Below are 16,249 nucleotides of genomic sequence, written 5' to 3'. Positions count from 1 at the left end.
AAGAGAAAAAAACCCCCTGCTGAATCCCTTGAAAATACCCTAAATAGGATCCTGAGCAGCTGTAAATAATAGTCAGGTTTATAGCTTAACTCTCTAGAGGTACACACAAGGTGAAGGATGTGAAACATAAGTTCTGAATGTGATGTTTTCCTTCAGATAACACACGTAAAACAGAAATCCAGAGGTAATTAAATGTGCACATCTTCCCTGCCTCGCTTTCCTCTCTGCCTGGACATGGATTAGTGACTTCTGAGGTTCTGAAGCTCCTTCTGCTCCAGTTGTTGGTGCATCTTCTGCATCAAGTCTTGTGCTCTGTTGGGGTTTAGTCCCTAACATTAGAAATTATTTGATCCCTCCAAGGGACCAGCTCCAGTTGACTCATCTGAATCTGCATCCTATCAAAAATGCTGTGACTTTCTCAGGAGGTCTTATTACATTTCACCTACCTAGGGTGAGTTTGGGGTTTTCTTTGTCAGTGTTTATGTTCTCACTACTTCTCCCTCTGCAGAGGGACTAGTTTTCCTTCAAGAAGAGGGAGCAGGGATGTGGAATTGTTGCCCCTCATCAGACAGCAGTTACACAGGTTTAGTTTTAATGTCTAACTGCTCCACTGAAGAAACTGGATCTCTTAATTGCAGCCAAAACATCCCTGTAGGCATTTCCAGTTGAATTATCAGTAAGAGCAGCTGACCCTGGCTGGTGGGCAGAGGGTCATACTTTGCTTTATGGAGAATTTGCTGTATTTTGGATGGTCCTCAGCTGACAGAACCTGCAAGCTGTTCCTGCTCTCCTGGGGTTCTGCTTCCACTGGATGAGGGAATGCCCAACAATCTGCATCAAAAGTTTTGATTTGTTATTAACTTTTAATATGCTATAAGGAAGACTAATAAAATTAAATGTAAATTAGAAAGTTCACATTCTTCAGGCAAATACAACTTAAAAAAAATGGTGTCTTCTCATTTTGCTGCATTTTTAAGGTGTAACAAGCACAGTTGCTGCTCTCCCCAGGGACAGCTTTGGGACTTACAAGGTTTATTCATCCAGACCAGTGAGTTCTTTTTCTTGGCAATTCTTTCCCCCAGGAAGTAGTGATAAGAAACTCTGAGGGGAGGAACCTTGATACATTACTTGTCCTTTCTCTTATTTGTCTTGGGACTCGGTCTGGAGGTAAATGTGTTATAAATATCTGACTATTAATGCTTGGTAGACTTATGAGAGCTGTTAACAACTAATGAAGGTTAAATGCTGTCTATTTTGGGAACCTGAATGACACTGTCACTCATATTTTATTAGTACTCGATGTTTAGAGCTGCTGTATTCCTTCTGTCATTGCTGTGGGGTGGAGAAGCACCGTTATCTCAGTTATGAAAGAGGATGGGGAACAGAGATGCTTGAATAAAAGGGCTGAAGACCTGAGCCCAAATCAAACAGGAACACTGTGGAAGAGCTGTTAAATCTTTATTGTATCTCCTTCAGAGAATATTTGTGTTTTTATGAAGTCCCACAGTGCAGACTGCAGTTTTTTGTGCCTTACCTCTGTGACAATGACCTTCCTTCAGGTAGCAAGTCCTCTGCTGTAGCACGTGTGTGTGTATTCCCTGACACCGCCCGCTCCACTGTGTTAGCATCAGCATTTCACTGATTTTCTACATCTGCAGAGTCTTGTCATACCCTGAAAGCATCTGGTATCATTTTGGTGAACCTGTATTAGTACAAGGATTTTTTTTTTCCTGGAGCTGTGTTGCTGAAGTGCTTTTATTTGTGGAAGTTATGGCCTGGTTTATAGGCACAGGCTGAAGTCCCTTCCCTCCTCTCTGCATGCTGTGTCTGGCCAGCATGTCTATAAGGATATCATAGCTCTGAAGGGTGTCCAAGTCAAATCCCAAGGAGATTGTGGTGTAAAACCTGCTTTTGTGCACACTGCTTGAAATCTGATTTTTTTTTTCTTCCTCTTTACATTAACTTGTGTTTGTGTGTATGATTTTGCTCAGGCTGTTTATCAGTCTTTGCTCTTTCCCCATTATTAATATTTTTAAGTTCTCTAGAATGCCTCACCCTTGTCTCTAGACTCTGCTGACATTAATATTTTATGTTGTCATTTCACATCTTGCTGTTTGCCCCCGTGTTCCACTACACTAATAATGATACTGAAGGAAACTCTGGCTCTGATTCCCAGTGCAGCCTCCTGCTTTCCATGGCAAGGAGGAATGTTGTGCTCCTCCATCAGCCAGCTCTTACCAACAGGTATTTGGCTCTCACATAATGATTAAAACCCGAGGATGCTCTGTCATTTATACAGACTTTCAAACCTTGAGTTCACTGGTTCACTCTCCTGTGAGTTCTCAAAGAATCATTAACTGGTTCAGTTTAAATTACTTTCACAAAAGCTTAGGCTTATCTATCTCTATTTTATCTTGTTACACTCAACTAAAAAAGATGCTTTGAGTTCTGAACCTTCTCAACTAATTTTCTCAATGTTCAGGTGAAACTTCCTTGCCAATGACTCTAATTTCCCAGAACAACCTTATCTCCTCTTTCAAAACAGATAGGAGGATGTCTGCTGCCTGGTATCTCCAGTACAAAAACCATTTTTAATGATAAATCATTCTATTCCTTTTGTCTGTTAACACCTTTGTTATTTTGGTCTTGGATGAATATCCAGCTTTGAGATTATTATTATATCTTCTTAGTGCAGTTTAATTTCTTGAAGCATTTAACTGCCTTTATCAGTTCTCTGGTTAAAATATCTCAGTTCTCTGGTTAAAATACACCAACTGTGATGATTCTTTTCTGAGTCTGTATCTTTGCTAGCTCAGAGTCAGAATGTGCAGCTACAGTCACTTGTGCTTCTGACTTCTGATAGACTCAAAGAATTGCTCTGTACACACAGGTTGGTTTGGGGTTTTATGTTTTCAGTGTGATGAAATTTTTTACCTTTTAAATACAAATTAATATTATTGCTGTGGCCTTTTGCTTACTTGAAATTCTCCATTATGTTTTACATTTCTATGACCTTTTCTCACTTTATGTAAGCATCCTGACTTTCGGTGTTTTGATATTTGTATTTATTTTCATCTTTATGAAACTGGAAATGTAAAAAAAAAATCTACAGAGATCAGTAGGTTTATTTCCTTTCAAATTTTGGTAAAGATATGAGAGAGTCTTGCAAGTTCATGTATTGCAAGTAGCAATTTCTGAACTGCTCGTTTTCTTCTCCCTGTATGAGTATCTGAATATGCCATGGGATTTAACAGTGTGGCAATGAGCAAACAAATTACTGTATTCCCAGGCAAAGAAAAGTGTAACTGGATCACAGCTGCTGTCACTCCTGTCTGTCTTGAAGATGAATCAGCCTGCTGAAATGTGCAGCTGTGGGCAGTATATGGAGCTGGGTGGTCTTGTTCTCTGGGATCAGATGAATATTTCAAATCTGTTATACCTTATTTGGAGTATTATTTTGTGGATTCCCCCCCCCTTTTGTTCCTCTTTAAAATTTATAATTAAAATTTATTTATTTAATTATGATTGGTGGCTGCATACTTATTAAAAATGAAGCCATCAGCCGTCAGATAAGCTGAGAGGCCACAGTTCAGACATTATCTGTGCCAGGTATTCTTACCAGATGGCCAAAGTGCAATCTTTTAACTAGTCGAGGATGTGATTATAATGTTTTTTATGAACTTATTCCAATTTCACCTTTTATTTATCTTCATTGCTGTTAAGGGCACCTTCCGTGGTGTTTCTCTACTGGAAAATTTAGATCAGATTAGAACATGACTTCTCAGAGCTGCGGGAAGTAGTGCATAGTTTAAAGAGGATTAGTGATCAGTATGTATAAGGACTAGTCTGTGTAAGGTAAATCTTAGAAGGAGCGCCTTCATCTTAAGTAATTTATGTGTCAGTAGAGATTTCCTTCTTTCTTAAATGGAATCTCTCATGTTAAAGGTCATTTTATTGAAATTTGTACTTATGTATTCATAAAAGTGCGTGTTGTCCTGAGCGTTATCAGTCACCAAGATTTGAAGTTGCCATGCTGGATATTTTCTGCATGTTTTAGCACTGGAATATGGTATGATTAATAAAGTGAGATATCTGCTCTTGATATTACAGCATTAATAAAATTAGGAGGTGGAATTGTGATGACATATGGTCTTCATACTTAGTGAGGTTCAACTGGCAGGAGAACATGAAGTTATAGGAATGTGAGAACTAATTGATGGGCTTGGGGGGAAGCAGATCTGTAGATAGCTATGGGCTGATGCTGTATAACCAATTTTCTTTGCTTGATGGTATGCTTGTGATCTAGGCACCTTTTGGTTATTCCTGTATCTGTTTTCTTTAAGTTCTCTGGGAATAATAGATTTGGCAAGTTACAGTTTTGTATTTATGCATTATTTTGATTTATATTTTTTAAAATATGTGGAAATCTAGGCTGAAAATGATGGGGGGAACCTGAGTGTGGCAGGTAGATATTTATACCTTTGGCATATCTTTGGTCTCTGACTTGGCCTTAACAGCTATTCCTGCATTATAAAAACTGGAGGTTTGCCTTATAGAAGCATCACTTCTACATTGTCCTAATTTTTCAGCCTTACTTGCCTTTTATATCACCTTATCAGGTAGATTTTCAGGGGTTTTATGCATTACTACCTATTTATGTTGTATTGGTTTGGAGGTCTTAGCAGGGGAACAGGCTGATGATGTAATTCCCTCCCATATCCCCCCTGCTCTCCAGGCTCTTTGTGCGGGTGACTCTGGGCTGTAGCCAAGGCTACCTCTGATTTACCTCTTGGACACTCAGAAGTTCTGTTGTTCCCTCCTTCAGCTCCAAATAAATCCAGAGCACTGAGAGCTGGCACCCTGCTTTTCTGGCTGGTGCATCCTCTTAATCTGCTCCCAGTCACCCTGCAGGGAGCTCAGTTTGTTCAGCTCTCTGGGGAATCCTGCAGATCAGCTGAGACATAAGTGTCCTCAAAGTGGTCACTGGCACAGCTGAAACCAGTGACCTTTCTGGGAGAATTGTACCTGCTCCCATCAACCAGCAGGATAACACTTCCAAAGCTAAATCTAAACCTGCTAGGTAAGAGTTATTTGACAATCTCGTATTGCCAAAGACTGTGGTGCTGAATCTCCTTCCATTTATAGTTAATTTTTTTTTCCCCACCAAAATTTGTTTGAAATTTCCTGTAATAGAGGATTGAGTAACACTTGTCACATTTGGAAGATGTAAATGGTTGAGGAATGATTTCAGCTCCCTCCTCTATAGTCTTGCCAGCCGTTTTGCCATTCAAGGTTTGAAGGACTGGGTGCTGCTGTAGAGTCGTTTCACCAGGTTTTCTAACAAGGAAATTGCCTTGCTCTTCAACCTCGAGGATTTTGTGATTGCTCCAGGCTGAGAAAACGTGGACCAGAGAGCACAGAGGTACATCCCCTGTGGTGTCAGGAGCTGGAGGATGTGTGTTTGTGGATGTGAGTGTGTGTGAGCCCTGGCAGCTCACCCCAGGCGGGGGACTGGCTGTCAGACGAGTGTGAAGTGCTGTGTCTTGCTTATGGCATCTCTTTGTTTCCCATCCAGAGTCAGACTAATGACAGCTCTGATAATGCCAGATGGCAGTCACCAGTCATCATTTAATAGCAGAAAAATGCCTAAATATTGTCTCCAAAATTGGTTTGTTCATTCTTTCTCCTCGTTCCAGCCTGGCAGTGATCTGCAGGCAGCACTTAGGGACCTCCTAAGAAGATCTCGTGTAGAAAACTGTCAGAACAGATTGCTTTATGGATTTTCAGAGGATTAAAGTTAATTAAAGAGCTCTTCCTCGCTTTCATTTCCTCGTATCTGCCAGCTATTTACATGCTAATATAGGGTCTTCCAGGGAGAACAGGACAAGTGTCAGCATTGGGCATGTTATCACACATGGAGACAGTAGAAAATAATGAGATGAGCAATATATATATATGTGTGTGTGTGTGTGTAGCTTGACAACTGAAAGTCAGCAGCACAGCTTTTTGCATATCTTCAGTAGTGTGTGATCTTACTGAATAGAATTCACTCCATTACATCTCACACTGCATAATTCAATACTTCATCATTCACTATAGTATCTTTACATACGGAGTTCTATAAACAGACAGATTTAAGTTTTTGTGTGTTTTTTTGTTTTTTGGGTTTTTTTTTGTCTGCGTTGTCTTAAAGAGGAAACTTCTTTTCTGTAGAAGTAATGACCAGTTTTACTAGGAGTACAAACCTGGGAGCAGAGATTTTGGTGAGGACTGGTATCTACTCTTGCCTGCTCTTGGAAAGATTAAGCAGAGTAGATGCTCAGCATGGAAGCAAACCGAGAGTGGATGTAATAGTTTTCTGCTCCAGTTGCATTATTATTTGCCCATTCCATTTTCACATTATTTCAGAGGATTATTTTCTCCTGTAATTTTTCAATATCTTTCATTTTAACACTTTATTAAAACTGCTACATAACAGATGAAATAAAATTGATCTCAGGTTACACTTCAAGAGGGAGTTTAATGCTTTAGGAAAATGAGAAGCCTTGCTGTCTGCATTTTTAAACAAAACTATCAAAACCATCTGTATTGTTGAGCACAGGTAAAGTTTTTTTCAGATGCAGAAGGCAGTCCGTGTAGTTTGAGGGTGCTGAAGGTAGTTAACCTTCTAAGGACCAAAGGCAGTCAAAGACAGATTTGTTTCCTGAGCTTTTTGTTCCCTGATGTGCAGGTGAAATACAAAGTGAGCAGCTTAGCAAAACCAGCTCTTACCAGGGGCTGCTGTTGAAGGCAGAGTCCCTGTGTTCCATGTGACCTTTGTGAAACAGCTCTTTGGCATTAGTCTTTCTCTTAATTTTAGCCTTTTGTGGTTTTCCTAGCGGAAAACATTATGGTCTTACTCTAAGGTATCAAGTGGTCGTTCTTTGGCCTTAAAAATCAACATGACATTTTGTGGAAGAGTTAAAAGATGAGGGGAAGGGAAATTCCTTTTGGGAACTTCGTTGGGAGCAGCCAAGGGGAGAAGGTCACCCACACTGAAAAGTCATGACTGATCCCCTGCTTGCTCATGGCTTTGCAGCACAGATTCCTTAACAGATACTCTGAAAGGGATGTCAGGCTAGAGATGCCCTGGGATTTTGTTGTTTGAGGCTTTTCTCTTGTACTTGATATTCCAAATGCTCTCTTTAGCCAGCCTGGTGGGGCTGACCAAGATGAAATGCTGCTGTGCAATAAGCCTGGGGCTGAATTTGTCCCTGTTGTGGTTCTCTGAATGTCATGTGAGCTACACCAGGGAAAAGCTGTCCCTGGAGCCTGGATAGATGTTTCTAGAGGTTTGTTACCCAGGCCTGTGCAGGTCTGAATAATTTAGAGTCATGTGTTGTTCTTGGTTCCCCAAACCAGAGGAAACCAGTATTGTTTGAGTATCTCTGCTGCCTAAATCCTGTTGCTAAGTGTGGCTAGGGGAATGTGAGAGGACTGCCAGCAGAAAAGCCAGTGAGCACTCAGAATTTATGAAAGATGGGGACACACATGGAGCAGATACCTTGTATAGTCCCTACCTGGGCTGCCTGCCCCTGGCAGGGCCAACACAACTTTGCTTGCAGGAGCTCTGACAAGTGGAAATGAAAACCGATGCTTAAAAAATATATTGTTTTAATTTGTAAGGCTCATGTCTCTTACACAAGTGGGAAGACCCCTGATGTTTATGTGTTCAATATCGATTTTAGGCAAATATTGGCCTTTGGCCAAGACTTTGGAAATATTAAATCTTAAAAAAGCTCTTTTTTTTAAAAAGGAGTGAACTCTCAGCCTTTGGAGACTCGTCTCTTATAGGTATCTTGTGTTAAATACCGACATTTTTTCCTTCCCGTGTACTTCTCATTCTTTACCCGGTGCAGCCTGCAGTCTGTTAGAGTGGATGGATGCTATGGAGGAACTTCAAAAGGATATGTAGCTGCACTGGGATCTACTACTGATTTAAGGAGATGGAAAATTTTCACACTTGACAATGTAACATAAACAGCAAACTTTTTTTTTTTTTGGATGTTGCTAACTGCTCATTTTTACCACCCTCCTGAGGTCTAAGCTCATACAAAGGCTCAGGCCTTCAGTCATATCCAGTGAAGCTTTTGGGTTTTTTTTAAGTGAAGTTTAATTTTTCATCAGTCTACCAATATTTTTCTATAGCACATCTGAGAGATTTTCCTCAAATTAAAAAGCAAAAATGCACAAAAAATGTGTGAGAAAAATCAGAAACCCGATCCAAAGCACTTCAGCTGAAAAGGGGGATTTATTTAATAGGTCCCATGCGATTGAAAATATAGGTATTTTCAGTGAAGATGACTAGGTAAGGTTTAATGTTTTTCACAGGCAATGCAATTTTATAGAAAAGAATTGAGAAGAAAAAGTAGTTTTTCAGTTTTTCAGGTATTACATGCATACTTTGCTACTTTATGCTATAGCCCTTTTCTGGGACCTGTAAATTTGTGGATCTCTGAGATATTTAGCTCAATGCAACAGTTCCTTGCTTCTGGGAGGAGAACATAAATCTTTTTTGAGAACTAAAATTCTCCAGTGCTGGTGTGTCTGATTTGTGGGTCACAGGCCCTTCGTTCTGCATCTTCACCTTCAGACCTTGTGATTGTTGGTGATGTGTGTGGATATTGGGAGCAGAACATAATTTTATATATACAGATGAAAAGAAGAGTTTCAAATAACGAAGAAAGAATTTTATGTCAGTAGGGTGGGGGTTTTTTAATCAAAATTTTATGTTATTTTGATTTCTGGAACTTAAATAGAGCAAACCAGACATCACAGCAAGGATCCTGATAGAAAAATTAGATTTTTGGGTTTAATTTTTAGGTGTCATTCCTCAAGATAGGAAGCAAAGAAGCAAACTAGAGCAGTGAACAACACGAATATTTTGGAAGCAGCATTTTTTTCTACGTGCTACCATCTGTTGATGACCTATGCACAGGAAAGGATTCATTTCCCAAAGTCAAAGGGTTAATTACTTGATGAGATGTGCTAAGAAAGCTGTGAAATACAAGGTAAAGTAAATCCTGATGCTTGAGAGAGCTCTCCAGCCTTTTTTCTTTTTTTAATTCCCTCTTGGAAACTTCTGTGTACTGGTTGAATGCAGTTGCTGACAACAGTAGTATTGTGGGGGAAGAAGTGATGCACAGTACTTGTCTTACGTGAAAATATATTACAAATAAAAATTAGCAAATTAAAGCACTGAAGAGCTCTGGTTCATTAACACAGTGTTTTCTGAGCATTAGCTTTCTGAGTGGTTCTGATGATGGAAAAGAGAGGTTATAAGTTCTGTCCTTGCATCCCTGAAGGGGATGCAGAGGAAGCCCAAATGCTCTCAGCATCTTTCCCATTAATGTATTTTCCTGTCTTCAGCGCAAATGAACCCCAGATATGTGATAGCTCTTAATACATTTTGAACCTCTCTCCCATAATTAACTTCTGACGGACTGAAACAAGGCCGTGGGGGTTATGGATTCGAAGAGACTTCTCAACAGGTTTTGAAAATGATACATAGAAATCTTTCTGCCATTCACATGATTAAGCTTAATTATTTTGAATTGATTATAAGGTCTTGAGTATGGATATGTAACAAGCTTTATGTTGTCCCTCAGCAACAGCACCTTTTTAAAGCCCTCTTCAGCCAGATCCTAGTGAAGCACGATGTTCCTCTTTTTGCCAGCGTGGCCTGTGCTTGCTTACCAGATGTTGCAGCCTCCTCCTGATATCCATCAAAGCAGCTCCCATCCTATCACCAGAGAAAGCCTGATGACACTAAAAGCCTCTTGCTCAGTCAGCATGCTGCGTGTTAGCATCAGACTGACCCTTCCAACCCTGTGAAGAAAACCTGCCTGCTCTTCCTCCCCTCTCCATTACCACCAACCTTCCCACTTCTTAGGATTACAAGATCATTTGGGTTGGCAGGGGCCTTTAAAGCTCATCTCATGTCAACCCCCCTGCCATAGCCAGGGACACCCTCCAGTAGACCAGGTTGCTCAATGCCCCATCCAGCCTGGCCTTGAAACACTTCCATGGATGTCACTGGGGGTGTCACTGATGCGAAGCAGTGACGATGTTGTTCCCCTGCGGCACATGAGAGGCTCAGGTTTGGACTGTTAATTAATAATTCCAGTCCTGTGCAATGATTAGTCTGATGACAAGTCAGTCTGTGCAAAAAACCTCTTGGTAGCCTTTGAAGCAAGCATGCAGAAATATCCTATTTTCAGCTGTACATATTTTTTTCCCAGAATTACTTTACCATGGCACTGCTCTAAATATGTCTTGTGAGATAAGCTTTAAATCCTACTTGGGCAAAGTTTATTAAAAATTAACATTTGCATGGGGAGCTATAAAAAAGAATAGGACCTTCATTAGCTTAAAATCATCCAAAGTACAAAATAATATTGAATTGCTCTCCACTGGTCCAGACCAGGAAGGCTCTTACTGCCTGCCAGATCTTGAAGCCCAGAAATAGTCAGCATCAATAACATCCAGTAAACCACACTGGAAGCTGCACCTCTATTCCCAGAGGTCCAAGAAAATGAGCTGCTACCACGGGCTAAACAGCCTGAACTCATTGGAATGGGATATTAGCTGTCATTCCTCTCAGTGGGGAAAACTGGAGTGTTCATTAAACATACAGCCCCAGAATAACTGGTCTGGCAGTTCATGGTGTTTGGGAGTGAAATGTCACTGCAGATGATGTAGTTTGATACAGTTTTGCTTTGTGGAAGTTTACACTCGAACCAATGTAACCCATAGGCCAGGTAAAGCTGATTTAGCCTGACGGAGGATGTGTCCCAGTGACAGTCATTCTGATCTCCAACCTTTACAGAAGTTTGAGGGAAATGGACTGACAGTAAAGATGCTGAAATGCAAGAGGGATGAGAAAGGGACTGTACAATGGATCTATGTAAAACATCAATTTTCATTTTCATTTCATTTTCTAGGACAGATGAGGGAACACGTCCTTTCCCACATTGCTTTCCTGTTGGGACTGCATATTGCTTGCCTGCACCTCGCAGCATTTAATCTGTTGTGATTCCCTTAAATGCCTGTGTCTCCGTAATACTCACCTTCCCTTGGGCTGCGAGTCACCAGCATGTGTGTCTTTGTGTTAATTTGTCCCAGTTCAGAGGCACAGCATCATTAGTGAGGCGCCGCCGCTGCGGTAATTACTGTGGGATTTGGGCACAGCGGTGTGTTCTTGCATCACACTCTACCTTCTCTTTAATCTACATGGGCCATCTGTTTTATTTCTTAACTAAAAGTTGTTTTGTTTCTGCTTTGGAAGAGTGACTCTGTTGCTCCTAATCTTCTCTGTGTAGAAAACCATTGCAGCCAGGATAAATTACATCCCTGTTTGATAGATCGTGCTCGTTTTTGAAAGATTTCTTTCAGGTCGTGCCCTGTAGTTTTACCGTGTACAAGTTTTTCCTTTCCTTTGTGGCTGCAGGGACAGTCAGGTCAGAAGTTTGGTAGGACCACTGTAATCTAGAGAACTCTTGACCACTGTAAGTCTGACCAGTCCTGCTGTTGGCTCTGTACTGAAGATTTCCCAATACAGTAAATGATGTTACTGGGTGGTTAGCCCATGACAACTTTAAGTAATAACCTTTTAAACCCCCATTCAAGTAAGAATTTTGTGTTGGGTGACAAAGCACTTTGACTTCTGTCTAAAAGGTCTGTTGTGTCTTTTGCTGTTGCTTGCCTGATCAAAAATAGGGAGTTGTTGGACAAAGGCTCGAGTTTCTCCAAATCTTCTGTGAGGGGCTGTCTTCTCCCCTTGTGCCTTTCTCTTCCCAGACTCCTCAGTTTGGATCAGTACTTTAAGAGTTGGTTTCCTAAGCCTGGGCAATCTTCAGGCATGGAAGTAGATTGTTTAAGTGGGGTGGAAGGTTGACACTGCTGTTAGAGAAAACTTGCTTTTATTTCCCAGAAAAACTCGTTAATTAGATGATGATTCTGAGAGGTATTTGGTATGGTCAAACTGGACAATTTTTGATGTTTTAGAGGCATTAAAATAAGATTGCAAAATAAGAGCAGTGGGGATCTGACAGCATGTGTCACTTTCCTGGTCTTTTGGAAGAATTTATAGCTTAGTTTTATCAGAAAGTGGGTTTTGTTGTTGTCATCTTATATGCCTTTTAAAAATGTTCCTGTTGTCAATAAATAAGGTGAGGGCTACAATGATCCATGCATCAAAAAATATAAAATGAGAATAATACTTCCTTAGGTCTGTTGGCAATTTATTTTTCTTGTAATGGGAACATTATTTCTGCATGAGCCTATCTGTCCTTACCACTAGAAGTTGATTCACACAGTTCTAAGGCAATGAAATAGCAGCATCAAATCAGGCAGTTTGCATCTTGGTTTTGTGAAAAGAATAAAAAAATAACATCATTTCTCTTAAGATGTTTTGGAGTAGAGCAATCACTTAGAAAATGAAAAGATCCTTTGTCTAGGAAACTCTTCTGTTTCACTCTTAATCTAAGCAGCTGCCTTTCTCCTTCCCCATGGGAAGCTGCGGTGGGTAAATAACATGGAAATTCATTTGATGATGGAGACATTAGAGGTTGGTATGGACAATTAATTTGTTATTAGACAGAATTAATTTTATTTGATCCTTACATGGTTCTGTTGCTGCATATAAATTCAGCAGCTCAGTGAGTTAGCCTGTGAATGCAGCTCTGGTTTTGATGAAGGATGGCTTTTTTGGTAGCTTCTTTCCCCACCTGTGTGTGAAACGCAGATTATGGGGAAGCCTTTGCCGTTGTGCTGCTGGAAGTAATTGCTGGGTTTGTGACCTAAAAGTTGTGCTTTTCCCCTTCCCGAACTAAATGCTCGGGATCATCTTTGTTCAGAACTAGTTTGAAAATGAAGTTTCTGAAGCTACATCAGCGGAAAGCTGAGTAGAAGAAGGTGAGGGTCTTTTGGCTTGTGAATGTTTGAGTTCCTTTGCTGGTACAAGAGATGGAATGAAGTGTCAGTGGCTACAGGTAGAAGTGTTGACTCTCATCTCCAGAGGGATGATCTCCTCGTAGTGTCACAAAGCAGCAGGTCTGTGTTTTAGCCCAGTTCTAAGCTGCTGAATGACCACAACCACTTCATCTTGGGGGGCACCAGTTTTCCCTTCTGGAAGATGGAGATGGTGAAGCTGAACTCCGATAAGAGGCTACTTTAAGATTAACTGCTAAAAACTGCAGCATAAAAACCTAAAGGTAGCCCTGCCCTTCTGCTAAGTGGGAGAGTTTCATGAACAAGTTACTTATAAGAGTGTCCTCATAAGACATCTGCATTTGCATATATTATACTGCATTTTTCCTCCTGCTTCTCTCCTGCCTTAATTGTCTGTGCTCTAGTTTTCCCCAGACTGGAGAGTCTCTTGCTTGTGCTAGATTGGCAAACTAAAGATAAAAGTTTTTGAAAATGAGACCAAGGACAAAAGCAGGGAGGATGTTCAACTCAGAACTGTAAAGGAATATGTGAGTGTGTTAAAAAGAGTACCAAATTCAATTATTTTTGTTAACCAGTGAGATCAGAAGAGGAATCAATTATGTTGTGCAGGTATCTCTCTCTGTGAGCTGCATGGTGATAACTTCAATTGCATTTGCTTTTTAAAGTTGACGTGGCAGTAGACAGCATTGTTTCAGTAGGAATGAGCAGGGAAGAGACTAATGTTGTCTGTAAGTGGCAGGGAAATACAAAACACACACCTCTTGACAGTAATCGTTTTTGTTTAAAAAGCAAATATGAGAAAAAGCAGGAGAAACTTAGGGATAAAATCACACCTCTTGAAGAAATTCAGGGCTAGACTTGGCTTATGTTGTTGGAGATGATTTAGCTGTAGTTAAACAGGTTCTAACATAGTGGGTAAGACTGTGGATGAGAAGAGGGGAAAAAAACCAATCTTCTGATTATCCATTAACTTGCCAGACTTGTTAGAAAGCTTGGTAGGAGAGTGATGTGTAAGTAAGGATTAGTGATGAGTGACTGTCCTCCCCTTTCAGCAGCTCCAGGTCCACAATGAGCAAGAGCTTCATGCTTGTGTTAAGCACCCCCACCACAGACAGGTCTGTCATTTCTGGGTCTGTTTAAAATGCTGTGCTAACAGACACAGTAGAGACCTCAGAAATTCCCTTCATGTGGAATGCAGAAGTCAGCCCAGCTCCTGTTTGTTTCCCATCTCTGAGGCTCTCACTCTTTGCGCTCCCTGGCCCCACGTGTGTGATGCCCAGCCAGGCATGTGCCTGTCCCTGGTGCCCTGGTTCCTGCCAGCCTCCAGGAATCACTAAGACAGATCACACGTGTGCCTAAGTCTGTGCAAACATTCCATAAAACCTTTCCTCGCAGCCGGGGCTTGCTGTGGGATGTCGTGGCTCTGGGGCTGCTCTGGTGTACACAACAACACGCTGCTCATAAATAACACCAGGTTATTTATAACACGCTCCTGTGGTGTTACAAATAACAGCCATATCCATCACACACTGTTCATTGAAACATAAGGATTTAAAACCACTTCAGAGATCCCCCTGTTTCTACATGTGGCGAGTGAAAAAGCAATTGCTGTTTGGAGGAAGGGAGGAGTGGCTTGGCTTTTCTCTTTGCTGTTTGTATCGGTGGGGTAAATTGTCTAATAACCCCAATTCTAAGCTTTTGAAGTATTTTTATTGCAAAAAGTATTCTTTAAGTATGAAATACATATGTTTGAAGTGCATGAATGTTGAATTTAGAGAAGAACGATAGCGTTCAACTCAATTCAGTGGGTGATAGTAAAGAGGCAATTACATATGATTTGTGAAATAAAGAGAGCAACCTCGGCAGAGTGTGGTACCTGCAGGGTTTAACAGCACACTCTGATCTGAGCTAATAAGAGCAGTGTCTAATATTAGAGTTTGCCTTGTCAGAAAACCCATTAGTGTGCCAGTGTGAGGACGGTGTGTGTGATGCAGAGTGAGCAGCTGTTTGCCTTTTGGTGCCACAGGAGGAGGCAGGGAGAAGCTCTCTCTAAAAAACTTCATTTGTCATGCTGCTGGTTTTTTTGTTTATAGTATTAAACTGTTGATTAAGAAAAAGATGATTGAATAGGTACCTTCTTTTAGAAGCACACAGACTTCAGCTGGAGATTAATTCCTTTATTTGCTCGTGTTCCTAAGAAGTTTTTAAAGTTATGTGTAAAGTTGTTTTTTTTTCTTTTGAGATGAAAACTTAGGAGCTCTCTATTTTTCAATCTATTTACTCTTTTCATGTCATCTTCCTTCATAGCTGCTGAACTGACAGTATTTTTTCCTTCCTTTCTCACACTAAAACCTAAATACAATTACAGTTTCCATTTTGTGCCCTCTGGAGAAAAAGGTCTTTATACAAGCTATGCCACAGGCTTGGTGAGGAGGGGTTTTCAGTTACTACCACATTTGTTTTTAAATTCAAAGCTTTTAGGGACTAGTGTTTAAAATTAGCTATATGGGATAACCTGTTGGATGTGCAAATACAGAATATTAGTCAAAGACCACAGACATTTCTTATCTGCTTTGATTTTCAGAGTGACTCTGAGTCTTCTGTATTTTGCTTCATGGTGGCTGGCCCTCAGTTTTCAATTACAAAGTGATTTCTTGTTCCTAATCCTCATCTAATTCATTCCTGGCTCTCCTTCCAGTCAGGTCTGGATAACTGAGAGAGATATTACCGTGGTTCCTCTCAGGTGTTGGAGAGAAATGGATATTTATTAGTCATCTGCTGAAATGGTAAAAAATAAGAGGAAAGAGTGAAGAATTACACTACTGAATACTGCAGAGAAACATATCTTCAAATATGTACAAGACTGCTCTAGAGGAAAAGGTAATATATTTTTGCCTGGTATTGTGCTTATAGGCTTAGGAGATCGTTTCTAGCAGGTATTTTCTGTTCTGTTCATGCTTCCAAGGCACTGCCCCAGCAGCTCCAAGTACAGACAGGACTGATGGACTGTGCTGTGCCCTTTCCTCCCTCCATGACCTCTGTGTCCTGCCTCCTTGGACTAAGGGGGAAATCCAAATGACAGAGCCTGTGAGCCAGCCTGGGCTTGGCAAGTGAGCCTGGGGTGGATGGGATCAGTATTTCTTTGAATGGAGCTCTGTGTAGGTGGTCAGTGAGATACCAGCCCCTGTGAGGCTTCATGTGTTTAGATCATCAGACAGTGCATCATCAGAAGGTACATCTGTATTTCACAAGTACATCA

The 16,249-nt window shown here is 40.7% G+C and overlaps 1 protein-coding gene across 3 annotated transcripts in view; it reads left to right on the top strand.

Annotated features, from left to right (window-relative positions):
• Positions 1-16,249, top strand: part of MAD1L1 (mitotic arrest deficient 1 like 1) — a 354,867-nt gene that overhangs the window by 115,464 nt on the left and 223,154 nt on the right. The window contains exon 1 of one of the 3 annotated variants that reach the window (XM_064673158.1): positions 5,233-5,422. The exons of the other annotated variants lie outside the window; for them this stretch is intronic. The gene's annotated coding sequence lies outside the window, so the exon portion shown is untranslated. Of the gene's footprint in view, positions 1-5,232; positions 5,423-16,249 lie in introns of those variants that run through there. 3 annotated transcript variants of the gene reach the window in all.

This window comes from Pseudopipra pipra, chromosome 16 (genome assembly GCF_036250125.1).
Source record: "Pseudopipra pipra isolate bDixPip1 chromosome 16, bDixPip1.hap1, whole genome shotgun sequence".
Lineage (NCBI taxonomy): Eukaryota > Metazoa > Chordata > Aves > Passeriformes > Pipridae > Pseudopipra > Pseudopipra pipra.
The sequence above is the reverse complement of the archived record's forward strand: the minus strand, read 5'-3'. Positions and strand labels throughout refer to the sequence as shown.